The following is a 25,225-nucleotide window of genomic DNA, read 5'->3' as shown; positions in this document are numbered from 1 at the left end:
CCATTATGATCCATCTTCAGGTGCAGAAACATGCTGAGGCCATTGTATAATCAGAGCAGGGCATCAGTTTGGGATACAGTTATATGATGCAGGCCAAGCTTTCTATGGCAGACGTCATAATTGGTCCACTCTATGGCCATCCTCCTGTGAAAAGATCAAAAAAGAACAAGTTTTTTTAACTCTAGTCAAAGAAATTGCTTCACACATGTTCACCAAGAGATTTTTCAGAAGGAGTCTGTCTTTTCAAAGCCAGTAACCTCACAGGTCCCAGAATGGAGCTGGTTCTGTGAAGAGTCAATGATGCAGTGATGCAGGTATGAGTGCCATTGTGGTTCTTCCACCTGCAGTTTAGTTGAAATCCACTAATCCTTAGTTTGAAATGAACCTTTGTGTGCAGTGGTCCTTTTCCTGTGAGATGTAAAAGGAGAAGCTGTTGAAGAGGCAGGCATCCGTTCCCTGTCTCTCGCTATCTTTCTGTGTATTTCTCTCTGTCTCTGTCTCTGTGGGATGTTCACCATGCAACCTTGCACTTGGAGAGGAGCCAGGACTGGATGTGATGCGGTGAGAGGTAATGAAGGACAGACAAGTCATGACTGAGGTGATTACTTTTTATCATGACTAGTGTCTGACTTCAGTGCTTGCCAAGTCCAAAAAGCCAGTATAAATTTATGCACTTGAAATGTGCCTTGTGTCACTAGCAATATTGTTTCACATAGACAGAAACAAATTGTATTCAATTTTATCAATTTTATTAAAATGTTATTTAGGTTTGGACTATACTCTTTGTAATATTGTTTACAGAGACCAAATAGTTCCCACCATGACCAAGCACTTGGTGAAAATGGTAAGGAAAAGCTTCAGGTAGGTACAGGTAACAGGTAGAAACCTTGAGCAGAACCTACAATCAGGGTGAGTGACATCTGCCTCAACCAGTTTTTGTGGGTGGGGTGGGGTGGGGGGTAATGATGATAAAAATAGGAATAATAATAATAATTGTAGCAGTGGGCGTCGAGCAGGAACAGTAGGTAGCTGCAACCACAGATCCAGACTCTTTAGCTCAGGAGGCAGAAATACCTGCTTAAAGTGTCAGTAACGAGGAGAGAGACGAGAACCCACAAACCTACGAAAGAGGGAAGAAGTTGAATTACTAACATGCCATGATGGGATAAAAATGCATACAGATAGAGAGGGACAGGAGCTCATTGTCTCATGGGAAGACTCCCAGCAGTCTAGGCCTATAGCAGCATAACTAAGGGATGCCTCAGGGCTCACATGAACCAGCACTAACTATAAGCTTTTTGAAAGAGGCAAGTCTTAAGCCTGCTCTGAAATGTGGAGATGATGTCTGCATCCCAAACCCAAACTGGGTTCTTGTAGCATAATAAGGTAAAATGAGCTCTTTAAGATAAGATGGTGCCTAACCATTAAGAGCTTTGTAGATGAGCATAAGGATTTTAAATTCTCTTCTGGATTTTACAGGGTCCCAGTGCAGAGAAGCTAATACAGGAGAGATGTGATCTCTTTTCCTGGTCAGTACACGTGCTGCAGCATTCTGGAGAGTCTTATGGGACTTATTTGGGCAGTGTGATTACACGGAATTGCAGTAATCCAGCCCAGAAGTAACAAATGCGTGGAATATTTCATCCGTGAACCTTCCGTTTTATGTGGAAGTTGAAGGACATATCCTCACGGTGGTGCTGCAGGCCAGGGCAATGCCATCTCGAGTAACTCTGGTGTAGCTCTAGCGCCTCTGAGGTGTTTGGGGGCAGGTTCAATAACTTCAGTTTTGTCTGAGTTTAACATCAGAAAATTGCAGGTCATCCAGGTTTTTGTCTTTTGAATTTTATCTAACTGGTTTTATCTGGCTTGATTAATAGATATAATTGGGAATCATCTGCATAACAATGGAAGTTTATGGGGTGTTTCCTAATAATATTGGCTAAAGGAAGCATAATGTAAACAGGATTGGTCCAAGCACAGATCCTTGTGGAGCACCATGACTAACTTTGCCGTGCATGAATGATTCATCTTTAACATGTACAAACTGAGATTGATCTGATGAAATAGAACGTTAATCAGCGTAGTGCAGTTCCTTTACTGCCAATTAAAAATTCGAGTCTCTGTAATAGGATGTGATGTCAAAGGTGTCGAATGCAGCACTAAGATCTTACAAGACAAGTACCAAGACAAGTTCTTTGTTATGGAAAATTTTATTGGACTTTAATATTTGTAACCCACAGAAAACAATCCACAAATGTGTACTATGATGCGCAAATATTTCACTATCTACAAATATGTATTTTTACATTTGTGATGTGTAAAATCATATCCACAAAAATACAGAGTGACTTCTACTCACAAAACAGTTTTTGCACATTTGCAGATTGCTTTCTGTCAATTTGTGGCTCATGTTACATTTGTAACTTCCTTTTTACACATTTGTGGAATTTTGTCCAATGTGTACTGCGGAGATCTGTAAAAAAAAATATACACAAATATCTCACTACCCAAAACATGTATTTTTACATTTGTGTTGTGTAAAATCATATCAAATTAAAATATTAAAATATGTGTGTACAGAGTAAATTGTACATATTTACAAATTGCACTGTATTTTTGTGGATATGATTTTATACAGCACATGGTTAAACGGAGTCTTTTTCATCCTATTCTTGTACTCTGTTTCCTTTGTTGCAAAGTAATACAGTTAACCTGCACTTTTTTCTTTATTTACTTATTGTTCTCCATACAGCTTTGACTGCAGTAGGGAAGTGTTCCAGTACTTTCACTATTTGATTTCTTAGACCTTTCAATCAGTCTATTTCTGTTCAACTTACATACAGTATAATACAGTATGTAATTGAATGCGTAACTATAACAGTGTTTGTATTTGTGTGCACATTACGGCATTAAATACTGGATAAGAAGACCTGCTCTGATCAGCACACTCTGTGACAAACCCCTTGTGTTTAATTGCATTTGCTAAGTATCATCCTGTTTCCGTTTCTGCCTCCACTCTGGGCCTCACTGAGCTGCCAGCTGACGACGTCCAGTCCTGTTAGTAAATGAATATTGTTAGGAGCTGAACTGTCGCTGCGCTGCCGCCCAATGCCCAGCTCCCACACTCTAACTGCAGCACTAATAGAGGCAGCCTTTATGCCACATAAACAGCTTAGAGCTGTGGCTCTCATTAGGCTGCCAGTGAATCATGGTATCATAAAGCCGGCTTTCCTCCGCTGCTGCTGTGAGGCAGAGAAGAACAAAATCTCTGGCCTTTTCACACAAGGAGGAAATGTCATCTGATTTTCTAAAATGAAATGCTCGTCCCACTTCCTGTAACATTTTCATGAATACATTGGGCTGAAATCAGGTAGCATTCTTCTTTGTTGACACTGATTATTGAACTTTCTACAGAACCTTTGAGTCAGATGATAATTGAACTCCTGTGGCCGGTCAGGTGGGAAGACAGAAAGATGGAGTGGTGGCTGAGTGGAGCAGTTAAGGCAGAGGGAGGAAGTGAAGTGACTTTGATTGCTTTGTCTGTCACTGGAGTCTGGGAAACATGCATCTAGGACTATACAGGTCATGCTGAGCTGACAGACATTTAACAGTATCAACATTGTCCCTGTCAATTTCAAAGACATTTAGTGACTAGCACCTTGGCCTGGAGTTCATCTTCATTCTTCTCCTGACGCACCCATACACTTCAGATTTTTCTTAAGCAATGTCCTGTATTTTGGTATCGACTTAACCAAGCTGAAATTTTGTATGTCATTTTTTCCACAGCTACAAAAGACTAAAACCAGCACATTTTGACATTCATGTACATCTTTACGCCATTGAGGATTGCGTCATTAAACTGCACTATGATGTTTTGTTTATTCCTAGGCTGCCTTTTTACATGCGAAAGAATCTTTATTATTGTACATATCACTTCTTCAGTATGTTCACTATATCAGTGGCCTATTTGTTTACATATGCTGTTCTGGTGAAGACAGATGTGCATGTTTATGGTGCATGGTATTTAAGGGTTGTGAACATAGTTGGATTTTTATTTATTGATTTAGGACTTGTGTGTCTGTGTAGGTGCTGCAGTTTTCTCGTACAAAGACATGTTAGGTGAACAGCCTGAACTGGCTAGGGGTTTAGAGACTGGATTGATGGATTTATTGATTTATTTGGATTCCCATTAGCTAGACTCAGCTATTCTTTCACGGTCCCTTGACGCATACTAACGTGTGAATTAGGTGGATAAAACATTAGCAACAATATAATACACCCAAGTAAAACCCAAGATTTATTAGAGCCTACCAACTGAACATAGAGTTTAACATTTCTGACACAGTGTTAACCAAAACCCAACAAGTATCAAAAAGCTAAGCTAACTGCTAAGCTGTGAACCTTATAAACTGGTAAATAAATGTATAAGCTAATGTGTGATGCAGTACATTACACAATGTATACCATTTCAAAGAAGCATATTTGTGTTATTGTGTGGCATGTTGAAGGATCCAGCAATGTTACAAACTTTTTTTTGTGCAGCACACCTGCTGTACGAGCAGCATGACCAGTCCAGCAGCTCCACCCAAGTATCATTAGGTAATACAAGACTGTGAACACACACAAAGACAGCTCAGTAATGTTAATGTTCCTTCCAGTGGGAACTCGCTAAACTTGCTTGGTTTCCCTCTCGTCTCACTGGCATCACATCAGCAGCATTCCTTACCGGCTAACAGAAGACCACAGTGAATTCAAAGCTTTGTGCACAGTAACATATCAAATCATCATTCTTTTCCCACTGTCAGCAAAAGACAAAGATGACAGTGGTTATAAAAAAAAAATATAAATGAAAAACATTGTGGTTTTGTTTAGCAAACGCTGATCAGATAAGATCAATGTCATCTCCTTTGGCATGCATGTTGCAAAACTGGTAGCCTTTGTCTTCCAGCAAGTGTTAGAGAAGATGGAAGAATGGCTGTAAGAGAGAGAGAGGTGTTTTTTCTTGACCCAATGTTGCAGTGTTCAACATAGCTGCCACTGCCTATGAGCCATGGCAGATTACATGATATTAAAGGTCAAGATCATACTCAGAACTGGTGTATTACATTCTCCCCTTAGGCCTCAGCAGTTCTCACAACATGAGGATGATTGGCTTATCCTGATATGTCTGGTGAGAAAAATGACTCAAACCAACAAACTCAAGCTTCATATTATCAGAGAGTGGCATAAATTTCCCAGTGTTCATTGAGTGAGCACATGGAGCACAGTTCCATTTTGAGTGCATTTAAAAACTCGTCCATCTTACCCTATGGACAGTAGTGGGACATGAGGTTTGCCAGTGCATCACCAGTGCCAAAGCATTATGCATGCATTATTCCAGTTTAAATGTCGATAGTGGTCGGCCTCTCCGCCCCAGGAGGGTTGACTGTGGAGGGAGGGAGAGAAAAATCCCCTGGCCTCGGAGCCAACTGCAAAGACTTTGAAATCGGGTCAGTGGATGTGGTGAAGCAAGCAAGCCCTCTTATCGACAGGGAAAGAAATAGTGAGTTTGATAGCTCTCCGTGCGATTTCGGCTCATATTTTTCAGGGGGGGGCAGAGAGCAAATGTCAATGGATAAGATGAATCAGTTGACAGGTTGGGGGACAGGGAGAGGTTGATGGGTCCTTGATCTGGTGTCTCCTTTTTCTGTGTCAGTCGTCAGGGCATTAATGCTCTGATATCACATCCACCTCCCTGGTTCCAGTCAAAAACATCATTGTGTTTTGTGTGAAAACTATGTAGCCCTGCTTCTTCTAAAAAAACTATAAAAGAATTTAGACAAGATTGTTGACAGGTTGTCCTTTACAGTATAGAACTATGAAGAGCTGTTATGGCACAACATAAAGCAGAAGATATCTAAAATAACTGAAAAAAAAAATCTTCAAGTAACCCATTGCTGTTGCAGAATGACAGTAATTATTAGTATTATGTTATTATAATATTATAAGTTCAATAAGTAATTAAATAACTTACTTTTTCCCCAGAGAGTTGCTGAGAGAGAGTCAAAAAGCAGTTGTTAATATTTTACACACAAATCATTTATAGTATTTATCAGATTTTAAAAACAACTTTGAACTCATTCAGAACTTAGAACTTGCAAATCAACTTTATACCACAAATAATTAATATTAGTATTTGACTGATTACCAACAGACCACCAGGCCATTATTGGATTGATATCAAGCATTCTGATCCTGGCATAGCCTTTTATTTAAGTTATATAACATTTTCTCTGGCTGCATCAGAACATGACTGATTGGTGGGGGTTCCAGTAACCATTATTTCCTGCCCTCCCCCTGGTGTTTGTGTCACATCCAGGTGAAGTTGGTGTGTTCTGAAGCCTTTGGTCGCTGCCTTGTCACCCACAATCCTTCACCGGCTCAGCTCCCTTCTCACCTCTTGCTCTCAATCTCACACGGGTTACATCAAAGCCGCGTAACAAAGCCACCACCCAACACTTGGCCGGCAACCCGATTTTAACTGCAAGTGACATTTCTGAGATGCCGCAAATTCCTCCTGAGAGAGGGAGAGTGAGGTTACTTGAAAGAGACATCCTGGATTTTTTCTAAAAGGTTAATGTTGCAGAAATTTGGGAAAAACAATCTTAAAACATATTGTTGCTGTGATGGCTTCTGCTGACTACCGCTCCTTTCAACAATGACTTAGGCTATACAATGAGAATTTTAGGAGTCATTCTGAGAGTTTCAATACTTTATCATTGTGAACCGTCTGGACAGAGTGGACGGGGTCAGCTAATCCCCCTGTGCTATCCTACCCATCTAATAGGATTTACACAGGAGGAGGGGAAGAACCTTTTGATGGAAACCTCTGCTTTTTGAAATATTTCTCAACAAATATTTCTCTTCTCTTCCATTCCACCGCCTCATCCATAATTCACTTAGCCTGTTCAAGTGTCTTTTTTAAGCCTCTTTCCTAACGTAATGTCTCGATCTATCAGCTAGCGAGGGTTGAATGAGTGAGTAGGCCTTCTCATCCCCTATCACTCCACCTTTCCTGCAACTCTGTTAGACTTCCGCAGAGATGGAATTTGGATTCTTCTGTGGGGGTTTGTGCTGTTGTGTGTATTGAGATGAAAGTTGTCGACTTTGCAGTTTTCTTTGCCCTGTGAATGAAGTTGCTCAGCTCCAGCAGCTCTTTTGCATTCCTTTGTGTCACCTCTGAATTGATACCATCCACACAATGCTTATATGTTGTTGTGCACACAGTGCCCAGAGAGAAAGCAAGCAAGGAAGGAAGAAAGGCCAGAGGACATTAGTACTTCATTTTTGAGAGTAGTCATGGGGGTTGGGATTTTCAAATATGAACATCAAATATGCCATAGTAGCCTACGCTCCAACACCTGTAAACAGACTTTAATGTATTAAATTGGGGGAGTTAAAATTAACTACGCATGGACTGGGTGTAAACTGCAACCAGGTGTCATAGATTAAAAGTAAGCATGATTATGCAACTGCCTTAAATATATCAGAAACTGGTCTTGGTGGACACTTTTTCCACATTGAAAATTAGAAGTGCAGTTGGTATGTTCATCCAGTCAGTGGAGAACTGTCAATCATTTATTTTGTACCCCTCTTGAAATCTAAAGCAAATATATCGATAGTCTTGCCAGACTACATTAAGTCACACAAAAATGGCGGTATGTTGATGACTATCCTGCCAGAGGAATCCAAGCCCCTTATCCATAAAACCGATTCTGTTCTCTACAGGTCTCCTCATCAGGTTCAGCATCAGCTCAAAATACTATAACCCTGCTTTAACGCTAAACAAAACCACCACACAGCTGAACAAAACATCTCTAGGGACAAGGTTGGCTGTCATGGGGATGACTGCTAAAAATCTACATAGGCCTGTTTAGCACGAAGTGGAATTAACAGAAATCAAGGATGACATTTCCGTGCAGAAGTAACGTAGAGGATAGTAGAAACCAGATTAGCCAGGTTTCTTTTGTAGACTGATTTGAAGTAGAAACCCCACCCACCCAGCCGTGGAGCAGCCGTACAGTGGAACGCTGTGACTGAAATGCCATGCTGTGGGAGGTTATGAAAAATTAAATATGTCCTCTCAGGGGGCAAAACAGTTGCACACACACAGATTGACAATGGAGATCCATATGTGGCAGCAACATTAGCCCAGTGATTGATTTATGCTCAGGAGATAGCGGCAGGTACATCCTACTGACCACCTCCTGTCTTCTGCACTTCCTTCCTACTGGTGTCCTTTCTGTGTGTGTGCGTGTGTGTGTTCATGTGTGACAGCGGGTGGAAGAGTTTTTCAAGATGAGCTTTTAAAACCCTCTCTTGCATGTTTGACAAGAGCAGACAGATATGCCCTTGCTTGCTCTCTCCTTTGCTCTTTTCTTTTTCTTAGCTTCCCATCATACCAAGCAGTGATCCTCTTTTATTTATTTATTTTTTTTAGGTGAGTGTGTTTTTTCTCCATGCTTTTTCCAGCTCCCCTGCCAGTAAACACACACATGTACACAGAGACACACACAGATGCGGTACAGTAATCCAAGGTGAGCATCACAGACACTTACACCAGCATGCAGGTGGACATTGACTGTAAAAGGCTTTTAATGGATCCTAATACGTGAATGAAATATTCACAACTTTTCTTCAGAAACATTTAATTAAGTACATTAATGTTTCAAAGGATGTCCTTTAAATAGTTCAAGAACATCTGAAAGATAAACTTCTGTCCATAGCAAGTGAGGGAGAACCAGAATGAAAGCAAAAGTCAGACTAAGAGGAAAGTAGAGATAGAGTGGAGTTGGAGAGGGACCTTTTAATGAAGATGAGGGTGAATTGAGGACTATGGGAAGTGAATGGAAGTTAGACTTGTACAATAAATGCTGCTGAATTCAGCTCTTACATTTTGAGCATAAAAGATGAACCTTGTCATAAAAAGCTCTGCAGAAATGTTGAATTTAATGGCCTTCACGTTCCATAATTTTATATCCTTTTTATTAGGACTCTATATAAAGAGCTGAAAGTAAATTTTAGGTCTCCCAGCGGATTAAAAAGGTGTGTCTTACATAGTATATCAAGAGTTTATGGGCCCTGGGAGAAAAGGAATTAATTACTATCGTACAAACACACATGCTCATATTACATGACCTGAATTTAAACATTTTTGATGTGTGCTCTAAAAACTGAGAATAAAGTGCAACAGTGTATTAGTCCGTCTCTCAGTACTTCCCAACTTCCCAACCCTGTCTGTGGCTTTGAGCCCCAAGCCCATGGTTTGTACTAGAGGCGTAAATCTTTAAAAACGAGTCATGAATATATGCTTTCACTTTTTAAAAAAGGCAAAGTAATTTACTAACCATAGTGAATGGTATTTAAAGAGGAATAAATATTGTATTTGATGGGGATTACTTTCAGCCATAGATTTGGTGAGAATTTACGGCAATAGTGTGTATTTGGGACTCAAAATAAACTACAGGTGTTAAGTCTGACATTGTGCATGGTGATGAGTAGAATTTAACCTGTCCCTGTTTTTGGCACCTTATTTAGTTATTTCCTGAACTGCATCTGCTTTGTTATAATCCCTGTTGAATTTACACAGCAGGTTTTATGATAAGGTACTGTAGAATAGATTGGATGAAAGGTGTAAAATTAGCTCTGTGGATTCAGGTATGAATCTCACATGTGGGTTTTGCAGTAATTAATGTGGAGATAAAGATACCTGGTGGCTATTAGTCGCTCACGTTGTCACCCTGAAGTAATTCTGACATGGAGTGAAACAACCAATCTGCCTTAATTCCTCAGATGCATTTCTTTAACATTTTTCACACTCATTATCGTCTGTCTTTTGTGTGATCAGCGTTTGGCGTTGGGAACAGTCCTGTTGGTGCTGGTGAAAACTAAAAAAAAAGATGTTGACATGCTTTTTGTTGGTTTTATTCAAGTGAACGGAGCCTGTCCTGCACATTCATTGTTCAGTGTAACTTCTACCACACCTACCTTTACAAGCCTTTCTTCCTTATGTGGTTGTGTCTTCCTGGCGCTTGCAGGCCTGTGAAACATGACTGGTGGCTGCGATGCAGTCTGACCTGTTTCTGTCACTTGTTCTGCATTGTTCATAATTGTCCTCTTTGGCCGGAACTGCGAGGAAAATATGTATACCTCATTCAAATCCAAGTTTCATATTAAGTCATACAATTCAGTTAACAGTGATGTTTTAAAAAAGTGAAAAATATTAGTAAGAACGAAAGACAGGTTCTTCTGTGTTTGCATTTTTCCCCCTTTACCTTCTCAGTGTTACATACAGTTTTTACCTCTCACGTTTTTATAGAGTTTATTTCACTTTTTTTTTTAAACTCTTCAACAGTTAACCTCACATCCAAAATGTACTAATGGAAACTAAACACTTCATGCACAACTCAGCATCAACTCTTGTGCCAGAACACTCACTCATTTGTCTTCCAACAGCAACACGGTGACCTACACTACCAAAGACTAAAGTCTTTGAAGTATCTTTTTCTGTATTTGTATACGTAGCAAACGAAAAACCACTTGTCCATCTTCCTCACAAGTCGTTCATAGAGGCAATCAAGAAATGGATTGAGGTGCTCAGTGTTGTATGTCCCAGTCAGGAGTTTATGCTTTTTCGTTTCTTTTTAGATGTAGCTGTCTGCAGAATGTAGCCAGTCTAATTTACAGTAATTTTGAGTTATGTTGGGTTTTGAACAAAATGTTTTACACATGGAAATGTGTAAAATGGAGTGTAATTATACAAAGAAGTTTGCTGGTGGTTGAGTTTGGTGAGATAACAATTCATGAATTTTGAAAGATGTGGTCATTAATGCATTTTGTGTCAAAACAATGGAAAGGCATCAAGAGTTTATTCCACATTGACTTCTGCTGTGCTCACTGTCAGAAGAGTTTTGAGAAAGTAAACTCTGTATTGAGAAATGCGTGTTACCAATTGTATAAAAAAAATAAATAAATAAAAAAAACTGTTCAGATTTGCAGTGTGACACATTAGATTGTGGTTGGCTCTGCATGGGTGTATGTGTGTTTTCCCATGGTTTTAGTGAGGCTTAAGTGTTATTTTGCCAGTGTGGCAGATTATGTAGAAGCATAAAGGGTTTAAAAAAACAGACATGGACCTTGTGGGACTTAAACCACAGACCTTTTAAACAGAAGCAGCATTGTTACTTAATCAAATATCTCATTCAAGGTAAAGGTACAAAATAACTTCTATGTACAATTCAGATTACTTTAAAGTGGTCATTTTTTGTTTATTGACTTTCGGTGTCATGATAATATGATGATACTTGTCATTAACTTTATTTTTTTTATGTCTGAAGTGGATTTTCATTTAATGAGTTCTAGTGGAAATCAGTTTATTGCATTCAATGACATTTTAATCATCAATTAATTACAGTCATTCATCATCAGGACAACAGTATATAAGAAAAATATTCTTATAAAAGTGTTTTTTTTTTCAATCGTATCATTCAGCTGTGGTATTGCGATCACCAGGCAGCGATAGTCATGGACTATGGCTACAATACAAACTCCTCACTATAGGTTTAAGCAGCCTTTGTTGAAATGCGTCTGTAAAATCAACAACTCTCTCAGTTTGTCCTATGAGGTATGAGATCTCTATCTTTCCAGAACAGTGCTGCTTTTTTCTGTTAGGACCAGAGGCTCTGTCACTGACCATTTCAAAGCTCAACTCCTATAAAAAATGAAACACCCTTACAGGACTCTTTAGAGGCTAATGAATTCTCTCCCCCTCATCTCGATTAGTCACGTCAAGTCGTTTATTTCTCTAAGTCAATATTTGCTTCAGTGTGCATAGGAGAGACACAGAGAGAAGCAGAGAGAGAGCGAGAGGTGGCTGCAGCCTCTGCTGCCAAGCCAGATTTGGCTGTCAGAGCTCTGCCAGGCACTCTCGTCTGAGGCTGCTTAGTTTTTGTTCTGCCTTTGTTTTTGCCCGGCTTGCATCTCCATAGTAACAGCCAGATACGGTGGGTCTGGCTGCACTCGGCACTGCATGAAATGGAGTGGGAACATGCAGTGCTCTTCAGATAGGATAAGATCAGAGAAAGGTACAGTGAAGCTGTTTGCTTTTGGTCATCACAGCTAGAGTAATAAATAAATATCAGTGGATAAACGGTGATCATTTTGTCATAGAAAAGCACAAGCACAGTGAGAGGGATAGTGGAGAAGGAGTTCTGAAGGCAGGAAGAGAACACGGGATGGGGGGGGTGGTGATGCCATAAATGCCTGTGGTTTCCACTGTTATCTCTCAGACTGCCTTGTTACCGTAAGCCAGCTTTGAATAGGCCGCATTAGTGGTACCCGTCCGGAGCTGAAAGAATAGGGGTGAGTCAGCCGCTTTATTGCACGGACAGCGTTTCTTTCATTCCTCCCCTTCTCTGGACCACTGCGTTCCCCTCTGAGTCAGTCTCTCTCTCTCTCTCTCTCTCTCTCTCTCTCTCTCTCTCTCTCTCTGCACACCCTCTGCTGTAAGGTCGGAACCAAAACATAGAGAGCCTCAGTCCTGCAGTGCATTTGTTTCTGTTTGCATGGCTCTTTCTGAAAATTAAAACATGATTGGCTACTAGAGTTTTCTTTTCACGCTGTAAGCTAAATATGATAAATCCAACAGTAGCCCATCGACAGACAATTAATTAGGATTTTTTAAAGCACAAATGTCAAACATTGGATTTTTCCAGCTTCACTACTGTGAGAACTTACTGCTTTTCTCTGTTTCTATATCATTGTCAAATAGAACATCATTGATTTTGATGAAGTGTTAATATGATTGAACTTTTAAGATTTTACCTTGGGCTCTGACATTTTAACCACATAAAGTAACAAAATAGTGACTGTGACTAATAATTTACCAGCGTTTCTTTACAGTGGTCATTTTAGGACATGTTACACTCAGTTTGTCAGGCTTAGCTCTGTCAGACTTTGCTCAGGCTTCATCAGTCTAAGCTCTACCTAGCACATCCTTTAAGCCATAATGAAGTTACTATATTCGCTACTTTCCAAGTTATAAATACATCATTATCCCAGTGGTAATTTCAATTTGCCGTTCTGAACTTAATGAGTCCAAATGTGCTGCACAAAGGATAAACTGATGCAGCTAGCATAACAACCTTTCCTCTGGTGCCATCATCAGGCCAAACTTACTATATTTTGCCCCATTAGTATTACAGAGTAAGGCAGCCTCAAGGGGTGACTAGCATGGCTTTATACTTAATACTTGCAAATATTCTGTGGCCTTTGAATTATCTTTGTAACTCTGTACTTTATTTACTCCTCTACATTTCATTTGCCTTTGTTGATCTGTCATTTGTGTATTTCTTCTGTCTCTCTCTTCCTCTCTATCTATCTCTTCTGGATGACCTTATTCAACCTCTGCCGTGCTGCCTCTCCACGCTGTTAATGGGAGAAAAGATTAAAGAATTTTAGTGCTGCTTGATTTGTTAATAGAAGCTGTTTTAATGAGAAAGTGAGCTGAAATGAACACATTTCCAGTCCTCAGACAGTGTTGACAAACTCTCAGGTGTATGACACAAGCAAGCACACTTTTATTAAAACCTGGCCTGTGCTGATATGACTGCCGTTCAAATGCTCTGGTGGCAGGCGCTCTCCTGATGCAGCCAACAGCTATGTCAACATTGGCTTGTCTAATTCGCATGCTCAGTGGAAGATGTCTTCCTGCAGGAGACCGACATCACGCTGATACCAGCAGCTTAACGTGTGGGCTTCTCCAGCGCAGAACACACTCACAATATACACACACACACACACACACACACACACACACACACACACACACACACACACACACACACACACACACACACACACACACACACACACAAATGGACCAAGAAGACTAATAAGACAGTAACTGCACACACACAACTCAGCAGCACACACTACATTCATAAAGGGTAAAATGAAGGTGAGCAGAGTACAGTTTGCACAGTCCAGTCACTTAATTATACAATTACTAAAATGTGGTTGTGAGTGAACTTTGATGTGTTTGTGTTAGAAGCAATTCATATAGATGCTGTTGGGGGATTATTTTAGCTTTAGCTGAATTAAGCACTAAATACAACAAGCATCGTAGCTAATAAAGGCATGATGTTAATTGCCTTTGATCCCAAAATGTCATTAAAAATGTGTGAAAGCTGCCTTTGGGTGTTGTTTTGCCAACTTGAAAACCAAGTTGGTTTGGAACAAGCGTAGAAATGTATCCAAGCACCTGGACTAGTGTTTTAGTCTAAAAACTACACAGTCATTCCTCAGACTCAGTTTCCAGGTTTTATCATGAAGATTTCTGCAGACCTTCATCATTTGAGCTAGGGGTATGGCTGCTTAAGATTACATGTCTGGGAGCTCTGGCTTAATTTGGCACTGAAGGATCAGAATGCTTTGCCTCTCTGTGGTGAAAACACATTTGGGAGAAGAACCATGGCACAATCTCAAAATTCATTCCCACCCATTCAAGTTTCTGTCAAGCTCTACTTTCCAGTTTTGCTTTGTCACCTCAGTGAATGTCGTCACTCTTGCCTTGTGACCATGAGTTGAAGGCCATTTAATCTTAGTCTCATTTGCAAGAAATAGGCACTATTATGAGCCTGCGTGAATACAGCTGCATGCCTGTGTTTGTGTGAGAGAGAGAGTGAAAGAGAAAGGGAACGATAGTGAGATGTGAGTTAATATGGGAATGTCTGCATGTGCATGTCTGTGTGAATGCTTGTGTATGTGTGAGAAAGCATTTTTCTCTGAGTGTGTGTAGGGATGACTCAGAGCAGTTGCTGGCAGCTAAGGTGAATGTGTTAAGCCCCCTGAGCCAGCCAGTTGATTAGAAATGTGGTTTGAGACGATAACTGAATCACCGTCTTTCCTCAGTCAGCCACCATTTATTTTTTTAAGATATGATTATTTGTCTCAATAAAAGATTTGTTTTCTCCCCAGCTGCAGCTAAGGTCATTCAGCGTTATTAAAAATTACATTTCTTTATTGTCATTTTACAGAAGTGCCTTTGGTCACTTTAGCTCCAGTGTAGAACTGCTACAGCAATTTTTCAGTGTGTTTTAAATATTAATTCACACACTCCAAGAGTGAAAACAAGACTCTAGCTGAGTAACAGCACCTACAGCACTGAAAAAGTAAATGAGTGAAAGAATACATAATGTTAAAGTGATATTGCAGTATCTGGAAGATTATGTCTCACACACCTGCTGTAGACTTTAAAAGTGAATGTAAAAAGTTTGTAGATTCCTTCATCACAGAGAAAGGCGACTGTGGTCTGCTTGGATTCACAGTGGGTTGTAGTGGATTCCAGAAGTGATCATTCCAATAACATAACCTCTCCACTGTCCATCCATATGCTTAGTATGTTCTAATCAAAATAGGGCTGAATACACAACGTGTGTCTCAATCTTATAAAGCTGGCGAGCAGGTGTGTATATTGATCACATTTCACTTTGGTCCCACAAATATCGATGTGATGTGTCACATTCATTTCATCTAAAGGCGGCATGTCAAACAAATTCCAGCATGCATTTGCTGTTTCAGTGCCATCTCCTCGCCAGCCCCAGTGGACTTGCAGGTCAGAATTCACCTTTCTTCAGCTTTCACTGTAGAGATGTGCATTGTTGGCCTATAGAAACACTGATGCAATGCCTTTGAAAATGGAGAGGTAATTATTTTTAGCAGGTGCCATCACTCTGTTACCCTGGTACAGGGGTTCTTAACCTTTCTGGCAGTCCAACCCCTTTGTGAGGTTGAAAGTATTTTTTCAATTTTTGTGTCTAAAGTAGCATTCTCGCGAATGCCAGGGGGGTCCCGAACCCCATGTTAAGAACTAGTAAAATATCCCATAACAAGAATACAATCTGCATCATCACTGTCACAGACTTTTTACAGTTACAGATCACTGCTCAATATTTATACATTACTTACATTGGAGCTGTAACATCATCCTTTTCTGGGGACTTGGTACGCAGCAGTTTATTTGAAAGGAAGACTAATGTGACTCTACCTTTAAAGAAACTCTTGCTCTTCTATTGGTCAGAACCAATCTGTACTTGTATTTTAATTGGCTAGCCCGAAGTAGATTGGTTAGACCAGTTGCTGCCATGACAGAGTAGTTCTATTGACCAGTGGTAGAGCATGAGTCTTGCATGTGAGCAAAACAGCACACACCTGCTTTCTAAGCTTGATTTGGAAAAGGTATTTTTATACTTTGTAACCGTTGTTAGTTTAGACTGTTCCCAGCTGCTCTGCTCCATTAAAGATGATGCTACAAACATTTAAGAGACACCTTTCAACCCCTCAATGGTTGCTGTTTCACACCGAATCAAACTGCAATAAGATACTTTCGTTTTCTGATTGTGATTAAAAATAATGATCACAGTGATTTTATTTTGAAGCAGAAATAAATCAGCACCACGTGTGTCAGCACCACGGTTGGAATCTGCAGCTTTTTAGGTTATTAGTCAGTCTCTTTACCTCTAGGCCGACCTGCCTCTCCTGGTTTGATGTTTCCATGCTTTGCAGCTATAACAACTCACCCATCCACACCCACACACCAAACACCCACTATTCCCCATTGTTCTAGTGATTTCAGTTGAAACTACCCCCAACCAACACACACACACACACACCAACACACACACACCAACACACACACACACACACACACACACACACACAATCATACACGCATCTTCAAATATACAACCCCACACAGCAAGCCAAACTCCCACTCATTCCCCAGCACGCTGTAGAGGAGCGCCTCAGCAGCGTCTCACATGAATGCGTGCCACGGGGAATCAGCAGCGCTTTGATAACATATGTTTTCATGTAGCGATTGGAGTGTGAAGATCTCTGGAGGGAAACTGTGCCTCTGCCAGAGGCACCGGGCCAAAGACATTTACAGTGGCTGCACTGGAGAAATGTTTCACTGATCACACAGAATTAAGTCCCAAACCAAGGTGAGGGCTCTGAGGAGAAAGGTCAGGGAGCACAGCAAACGATATCAGGCCACAGAGAAGACCTTGTTATTATACCAACCAAATATGCTCTTCCTTACTGATGAAGGCGGATTTCTGTTACGACCACACTGGAGGGAAATGTGTCCACTGCCATACTGGGTGCCAGCATTGCACCATTGGGATTGTATTTTTTTTTATTTGACCCCATCAATGATTTTTTTTACTGCCACTGAAGAAGATTCCATACTCCAGTGACTGTGTGCCTTCAGCTCTTAAAATAGCACACTGTCAGAAGTGGAATACAATTCATTTATCATTTTTCTACAACTCTGTGGCCTTTTTTTTTGTAGTCACAGTATGTCTTGGGCATTGTAATCTCGTATCACACTGTGCTGTAGGACAGAGGTTTTCAAAGTGAGAGGCGGGCCTCCCTCCTCACTCCAAACAGTTACAATTACAATGACTAGCCTAAATCTGTGTGATTTGGTTAAAAAGAGTGTTTAGAGACAGTAGTTTATGGGAATTTTCTGTTATTCCTACTTTTCCAAAGTCAGAAACAAATACATGCCTTTGGCTAAATTGGGTCAATTTTTGAGTGTCTGTGCGATCAAATAACATGATCCTACAGGCATCCAGGAACTGAGTGAAACTAAGCAAGTAAACTAAGTGTGGGTGAGGGGCTGCCTTTTTCCAAGCTTTGTCTGAGGGGAGGCCCACAGTCTCAGACTTTGAAAACCCCTGCTGTAGGGGAACCCTGGTGGGATAAATATAGCACGCTTAGTGTGTATCCAAAATGTTGTATCTTCACCTTGGATCAGCTTTTCGAAACAATTTCTGATAGGCTTGTATTTGCTTGAGGAGAGTATTGCTTATATTATGTGACAGTTGCTATTACATGTCTTGGTGGTTTTACCAATCCTGCATGTTGTGATGTCCTGTTGTGGTGCAGTAGGTAGAGACAGGCAGGAAGGCTGAGAAGACAGCAGGTTAAGAAAGCTGTAGGTGGGGAGATGGGTATGATGCAGCTATGCAGGATCCCAAGACAACCAGAGGAGCAATCTGCTCTTGTTTTTAGCTTAGCTGTGTGCATATAGTGCTGACTACTACTAACACACACACACACACACACACACACACACACACACAAAACCACACACACACACACACACACACACACACACACACACACACAAAACCAGGTGAGTTTCCTGAGATCCAGCAGTGAAGTGAGGTTGACTGATTGCCAGTACCAAGGACACTTTTGTAAATGGTTACTTTTTATCGCTGATTTGTTGAATATGAGAAAAACATCTTATACTATGTTTCATTGATATTAGTATAAACTGTGTCTCTCGTGGCCTTGTTGTTTTCTATGACATCACCAGTACAATAAGTACATAGAAGAGCTGACTGAGGCACCAGCGTGCAACCAATGCAGTGGTTGTGCGTGTTTGTGTGCACAGGCCCTGGTGAGCCTTTGTGTTCAACTTTATGTGCAGAAAGTGCAATGTTCTCGCTGGTACACAATACCCACGAGTCCCCGTGGGTTCACTGCTCCCGTGATGCAATGATGCCGAGCTCTGCTGATGGCAGTGATATGTATCCGTATGACCTCTCAACGCTCAGAGGAGTAAACAGAAAAGGAGAACAAAAGAGTTGAAGGGTGCAGCGTTCTTTTCAAAGTGACCTTAGCTCTTTTTTCACCCCAGAAGCACTTGCTCAATATGCCAGGAATGGCTTCGCTGCCAAAGCTGAAAAGCAGTTCATTTTAGAGCACCGGTGTATTAAAAGAAATAGGCTCAGTGTACCAAAGTTACCATCAACCCTCATCACAAATAATTCAGTTATTATTCTCAATGGTATGCGTGTCCAAATCCCAGAACCCATTGCTACAAGTCCTCAAGGCTTTTGGCTCGTACGATATATTAGATCAGTTTTCTTTGCTAGAATCGACAACAACACCAACACCTGGCTGTTTGGTCAAAAAATAAATAAAACTGTCTCTAAACACAAAAGCATGAGAAAAATGGACTGCAAAGAAAGCTGAAAGAGCTTTTCATTTGAGTCTTTCCCTTCGTTGCCAGCTGTAATTGTCACTTTTTGTAACCTCCCTGTACCTGCTTATAGCTCCACTACTTTTTCTGAAAGCAGCTCCTTTACAGTTTCACACTACAGTCATTTAGAGAACAAGGCAACCGCGGCTAGTTGAGCTGAATTATGCTGAGCCTTATGCCTTAGAATCAATCACAATACCAGGGTCATGTAGATGCCGTCTGTATTTTGTCCCCAAGCAACAGGAGGCAGTTGAATATGGCCTAGATCTGTTAGCATTCAGAGTTTTTTGGATTGCACCCAGTGTAACAATTGAACAGCTTAGTGCGTCTGATTATTAGTATTCACTTGTTATTGCCGCGGCCGGCCCCTGCATCTATTTTTGGCAGATGATAGCAGAGCTGGAACAACGATTCGGTGGTATTCATTATTCCCTGGGTGCTAAATAAAGAGGCACAGTGCTCTCTCTCCTTGTGTTTTAACTGTTTGTGTCTGCTCTATACGCTGTATGTTTCCTTAACATACACAGTATGTGTCTTTGTTAGATATGCACACATGCAGTTTTTGTCTTTCTATCACTATCTGTTATATCTTACTCTCATTCTTGCTCAATGGAGTCACCTGTTCATCTGTTCTCAGGTCGTTGACCTGCTTATGGCGGAAGGTGTCCTTTCAAGTGCTCAGTGAAGAGCCCTGGTTTTGATTTATTATGCATAGAGAATGAAGAATCAAAGCCAGCCTTTGTCTCCTACTCTTATTCCTCTCTTCACCATATTGTACTTTCTGTTGCAAGGCTACCGTTAGTCTTGACACCACTAAACAACATCACAAACAACTTTCTTTCTTTCCTGCCATTTTGTGTCCTCAGCTAAGTTAAATGTATATGAGTGAGAATGCAAAATAGTTACCATATTATGACTGAATTACAAGGTAAACATGGTTCGTGTGATTAGCCTTTTTCTTTATTTTCAGGCCACGCTGTGAGCGATGAAAGAGTTCCCTATTCCCACATGTTGATTGGTGGAACAAGGCCAGAGTTTCCACAGTGTTGCCTGTAACCTAGTCTGTCTCTGAGGGTCTGAGGAGTGTCCTCCATATTCCTCCAGAGAAGAGATGGAGAAAAGAGGGCAAAATTGAGACAAAGAGAGACAGTCACAGGTCAGCTTGTGATACACAAATGAGATGATATACATTCATGAAATACAGACAAGTGCTATTTAAATAACACCTTTGTATCTGTTCTTTTGTCTGTGTCATGTTCACAAACATCATGCTGAGAAAAACTAAAGGAATCTCTCTCATTTGGTTCTGTGTTGTATGAAAATATGGCTTAACAGAGCTAAGCGTATGATTGCTAGAGATTTTTCAAAATATCCAACCCAAAACACTATGCAGTCCATCCAAGATTGACATCTCACGTATTCAGAATAACGTTTGGGTATTTCTCTACAGCACAAAATGGAAATGGAAGTAAACTTCAAACAGCACTTTCTGCATCGCATGGTCCTCAGGTACCGATGACTCCTTTTTCCAATCTCTGTAATCTTTGTAGCTCACCCAGGCCTGATATACTGTCCATTACAAGTGATAAGTTGCTCGAGCTTTCCTCTGCGGCAGAGGCATCCCCTTCTACTTTTTTTACACATCACTCTGTTATTGCTTATCTTAATTATGCTTTTATTTTACATATAGCTGTTCTGCCTTTTGTGCTCTCCGCTGTGTTGACTCTTGGTGTCTCTTAGCAAACACAGCCGCACAGATTGGAAATCTTGTCATGTGGTTTCACTTTGTAACACGGTATTCAAAAGATAGAAATATCACTATTGCATTTTGCAGTGATTTAAAAAATAATGAGCTTTTATATTGTGTTTTTATCCACTTAGAGACAAGCATTAAAGTGAAGACAAGGCCACGTCTGGAAACAGGCTGAGGTATAGTTTGAAAACAAACTGTCACACATGCTTTTTTGCATGGCTTTGTGCTTTTACCTCATTATATATTTTGTAAAGAGCCATCCTTGGAGAAGTTTCAAAGATGTCCAAAAGTAGCTCATTGTTCAAAGCAAATGCAGCAGTGATTGGATTTTGTTTGAACAATAGCGAAGCTTCATCAAAGTTGGATTGTCATTATTTCAGAAGACACGATGCAAGACCAGAAAGTCTCATTTCCCCTGAGAAGGTGGAAAGACCAGACCTTGGTGTCTCAGTGGACGATGACTTTGCTTGCTGCTAAATGTTTGAGTCCCACACAAGGGTTTTGAGCCTGAATATTATGTTTTCTAATTAGTATGTGTGTACCACTTACAGGGGCCATGCATAGTTTTCAGTGGCCTCTAGCAGTGAGGTTTCAGATTGCAACCACTACCTTCCCAAGGGTGTTTTCGTGCACATGCTCGAACTCATGAGCGAGCTGTAACTCCCACTGCAACGTTACAGCAATATTTTTATCAGCTTGACGCTGAATTAATCCATGCTCACTGCATGACGTTACATTGACTTTGTTTAGCTGACAAGACATGTCGGTGTTTGCTGCTTTTCAATAACTTTTGTATCTCTTTGTGTCTTTTACCAGAGAGGTTCAGCAATGTCAGCCAGATCCATGTAATCTAGCTGGCTGCTTCTGCCTTGCATTACTGTTAGTTTTAGAAACGGAGGTCTCTCCATCTCTCCAACGCCTTTCCAATATTGACCGTGTTTTCGCCCGACATTAATGTGATTCTGCCTGATTAGGATGAGCACATAAAAGTTGTTTTTTGCTTTTTATCCTTCTGTGGAGTTTGTGTTTGAGTATGTTGTGCTGGGAGTTGTTTTTTTTTATCTTAGCATACTCCATTTCATTAGCTGAGGTGGTATTGTGTGTAAGAGTTCAGAGTTCAGAATCAGTAGACAGGGGGATCTTCGAGGACACTGGGACTGAAATTAGAAGCATTTGAGAAGAGTGGAACCCTTAGAGGTCTGTCTCTGAGGTCAGATTTTTACTGTTAATTAGCCTAATAAGGTTGAGTTGTTTCGATTTAGCTAACGCTAGCCATTTGAATTTAACGTTAGGTGATAAAGTTTTGTCGATGGAATCTGACATTACCTAGCAAGTCAAAAACATCTGCTTTGAAAAGGCTTGGAATTGAAGTTTAAGTTAACCCTAGCCCCCCCTATCCACACAGTTGTTTTTACTTATGTCACCACAGGATTATGTGGGTGTGTACAGACGTGCTTGATTTACATTGCCTTCATGCACCTGCTAGCCTTGCCGCAACTGTTCCACCCAATTTCAGCCTGGCTAGAGGCCTAATTAGACTGAGTAATTGAAAACACCTGTGTGGGTGTGCGGCGCCTTTGAACAATTCCGCAGTGCAGGATTTACGGCCAATGCCAATGTTTAGTGCCAAAGAAGTAGTGTGACTTGAAGCATAAAGTAGTAGAAATTGTAGTAGTGGTACAGAGTGTCAGACGTAAATGGAAAAAAACAAACCCTAGTGAAACCCTAGAGCAGGGGTGTCTCATTTTCACCAAGGGCCACATAAGCATTACGGTTACCCTCAAAGGGCCAGTTGCAACTGTACTAAGACTGTATAAACGTAACTACTCCTTAACATATTGTTAAATAACTCTCTTTATTTGATTATGTATTCAAGGACATTCATCAGATGTAAAAATATAGCCATAGTAAGAAAATGTCTCTGTGTTATTATAACATAAATAAATGAATTTATCAGATTTTAAAAACCCTCATTACGCTATCAATCAAAGATCAAAGATTTCAAGTAAATAACAAGACAAATATCATCAAACATAAGCTTTTACAGTAACTTTTCACATTTTCACAGTCCAGAGGTGCAGAACCATGGTAAAACAAATAATTGTGAGCTGCTAATAACATGAGGGACAGATGTGGCATTTGATAAAACAAATAGTCCAGCTGCACACAGCCTTGTAGAGGGCATACATCCAACTAATGAGAGATAGTTTGATTACCTGGAAAAATGCAGACGTATAGGCTACTGTAGCCTAAGACTAGGTCACACTACATGATTTTTAGCCTGATTTGCCGCTCGGAGAGCTCGGCGACCATCAGGCTGTGATCAGGAGTAAATCAGCAGTTGATCTGTGGTCGCCAGTCCTTATGTGTGAACTACTGAACAACACATCAAAACGGCTCCCCGACACATTTCTGACACATCATTGACGCCAGCCAGATATCTAGTATGCCAAATATCTGCAGAAGTCAACCGACTCAACATCCACATCCAGCCAATGAGAGCAGGCAGCTGGCAGAGCAGGCAGCTACTTTTTCACCGCAAAAGTATTGTGTATTGTCTGCGCATGCGTTGGCATCTGTAGCCACCTGTCGGAAGCTCCGTCTTAAACCGGACTCTTATCCAGTTTTAATCCACTCTTTTTCGTTACATTTCTTATATCCTTTTTATTTAACTTAAGTTTTTAACTTAAGTTTTACGTGGGTTAAGGATTTTAGTCATCCGACATGGATTTTAAGCTAGATGACCGTAAAAACGCGATCAACGGTACTGATCGCAACAAAGCTCCGGCGGGTATGCTAGCCGAGATAACTCTGCCCCATGAGGACTGCACACTCCTTAAGAAAGCGAACAAGAAGATTGCTGACCTTATGGAAGACATCCGACGACTTTCAGAGGAACTCAAAGAGAAAGATTCCCTGCTGACTGGCTTTATGGATGTGGCTTCAGTACAAGCCAAACAGATTGTTTCTCTTAGTGCAACCGCTAACATCCAGGACACCGTGTTTTGGGACCCCTCTAGCCTTCCCAGGCTTTCATCCTGCTCGACTCCGAAGCATCAGTCAACCTGGGCTGAAGTGGTGGTCCGTGGCTGCAAGAGAGGCTCGGATGGGGCAGCCTCTCCTCCGTCCATCGGCCTCTCCAACCGCTATGCAGCCTTGTCTAACGACACTCCGGTCCATCCAGCGGATGCACCTGCGGCTTCGAGTCTCCCTGATACGGATCTCTTTCGGCGCACAGTGCCTGCCGACACTGTTGCATCTCCTCCACCGGCTACATCTCCTGCACTGGGCCACCGGTCTGCCGCTGGGCCTGATCGGCGGCCGTCATCCCGGTCAAAAACCTCCGCTTCCCGACGTAGGATCCTGAAGGAGGCTGTGCTCAGACGCTCCGGAGGCCATCTCCACCCTGCACCGTCGGGTAGCCCTTCTCTCAGGTCTGTTACTGCTACTCCAACACAACACTCGGCAGCTCACACACTCCATCCTCAGTCCGCACGCAGTGTTGAAGCAGATTCTGCTCAGTCCTGCTCTGGAACCCCACAACCGGCATCTCCTCGTCCTCTTTTCTCCCCAACCACACTAATAATTGGTGACTCCATAACCAGAAACATCCGTTTCTTTAACGCTACCACTCACTGCTTCCCCGGTATAACCACTTCTTTTAACTTCAAACAACATGTCAAAGGGCAAACCCATAACCGTGGTCATACACGGGACTTGGTTTTTACCCTGGGTGTCAGCATTTCCTCTGTGGAATTAGTGGACATGACCATATCTGACCACAGATGTATTGTTTTTAGCTGCGATTCGCCTGTTACTCATGCCGCCTCACCAAGCTCCGTGTGTTCTTGCTTCTTTAATGAACAAATTGTTTCAAAGTTTTGCGCATTCTTTCAGAGCCAAAGCCAACACCTGTCTGATTCCAACACCAACAATCTGGTCGATCACTTCAATCATATCTGCTTGTCGTCACTAAATATTACTGCTCCTCTAAAGGTTAGGCCTACGTCTAAAGCTAGTAAGCAACCCTGGATAAATGACAGCATTCGCAGCCTAAAAAGGGAATGCAGGAAAGCAGAGCGCAGATGGAAAAAATCCAGTCTCCAAGTCCATTACCTCAGTCTGAAGGATTTATTAATTAACTACAATAACATGGTTAAGGATGCGAGAACACACTATTTTTCTGAACTCATTACTACACATAAACACAATCCCAGGTTTCTATTTAAGACTGTGGATCAGCTGGTAAACCCAACCCCTCCTTGTGCCTCAGCTGGAAGTAACGATGACTGTGAATTGTTTTTATTTTATTTTACCAATAAGGTGGTGTCAATCAGAGCCTCTATTACCCCCGTGGCCTCTTACTCAGAGGTTCCTCA

General features: G+C 41.2%; 1 protein-coding gene across 1 annotated transcript in view; it reads left to right on the top strand.

Moving 5' to 3' along the window:
* usp43a (ubiquitin specific peptidase 43a) overlaps positions 1-25,225 on the top strand; it is a 160,943-nt gene that overhangs the window by 10,310 nt on the left and 125,408 nt on the right. The gene's annotated exons all lie outside the window — the stretch shown is intronic.

This window comes from Micropterus dolomieu, linkage group LG04 (genome assembly GCF_021292245.1).
Source record: "Micropterus dolomieu isolate WLL.071019.BEF.003 ecotype Adirondacks linkage group LG04, ASM2129224v1, whole genome shotgun sequence".
In the NCBI taxonomy this organism is placed as follows: Eukaryota; Metazoa; Chordata; class Actinopteri; order Centrarchiformes; family Centrarchidae; genus Micropterus; species Micropterus dolomieu.
The sequence above is the reverse complement of the archived record's forward strand: the minus strand, read 5'-3'. Positions and strand labels throughout refer to the sequence as shown.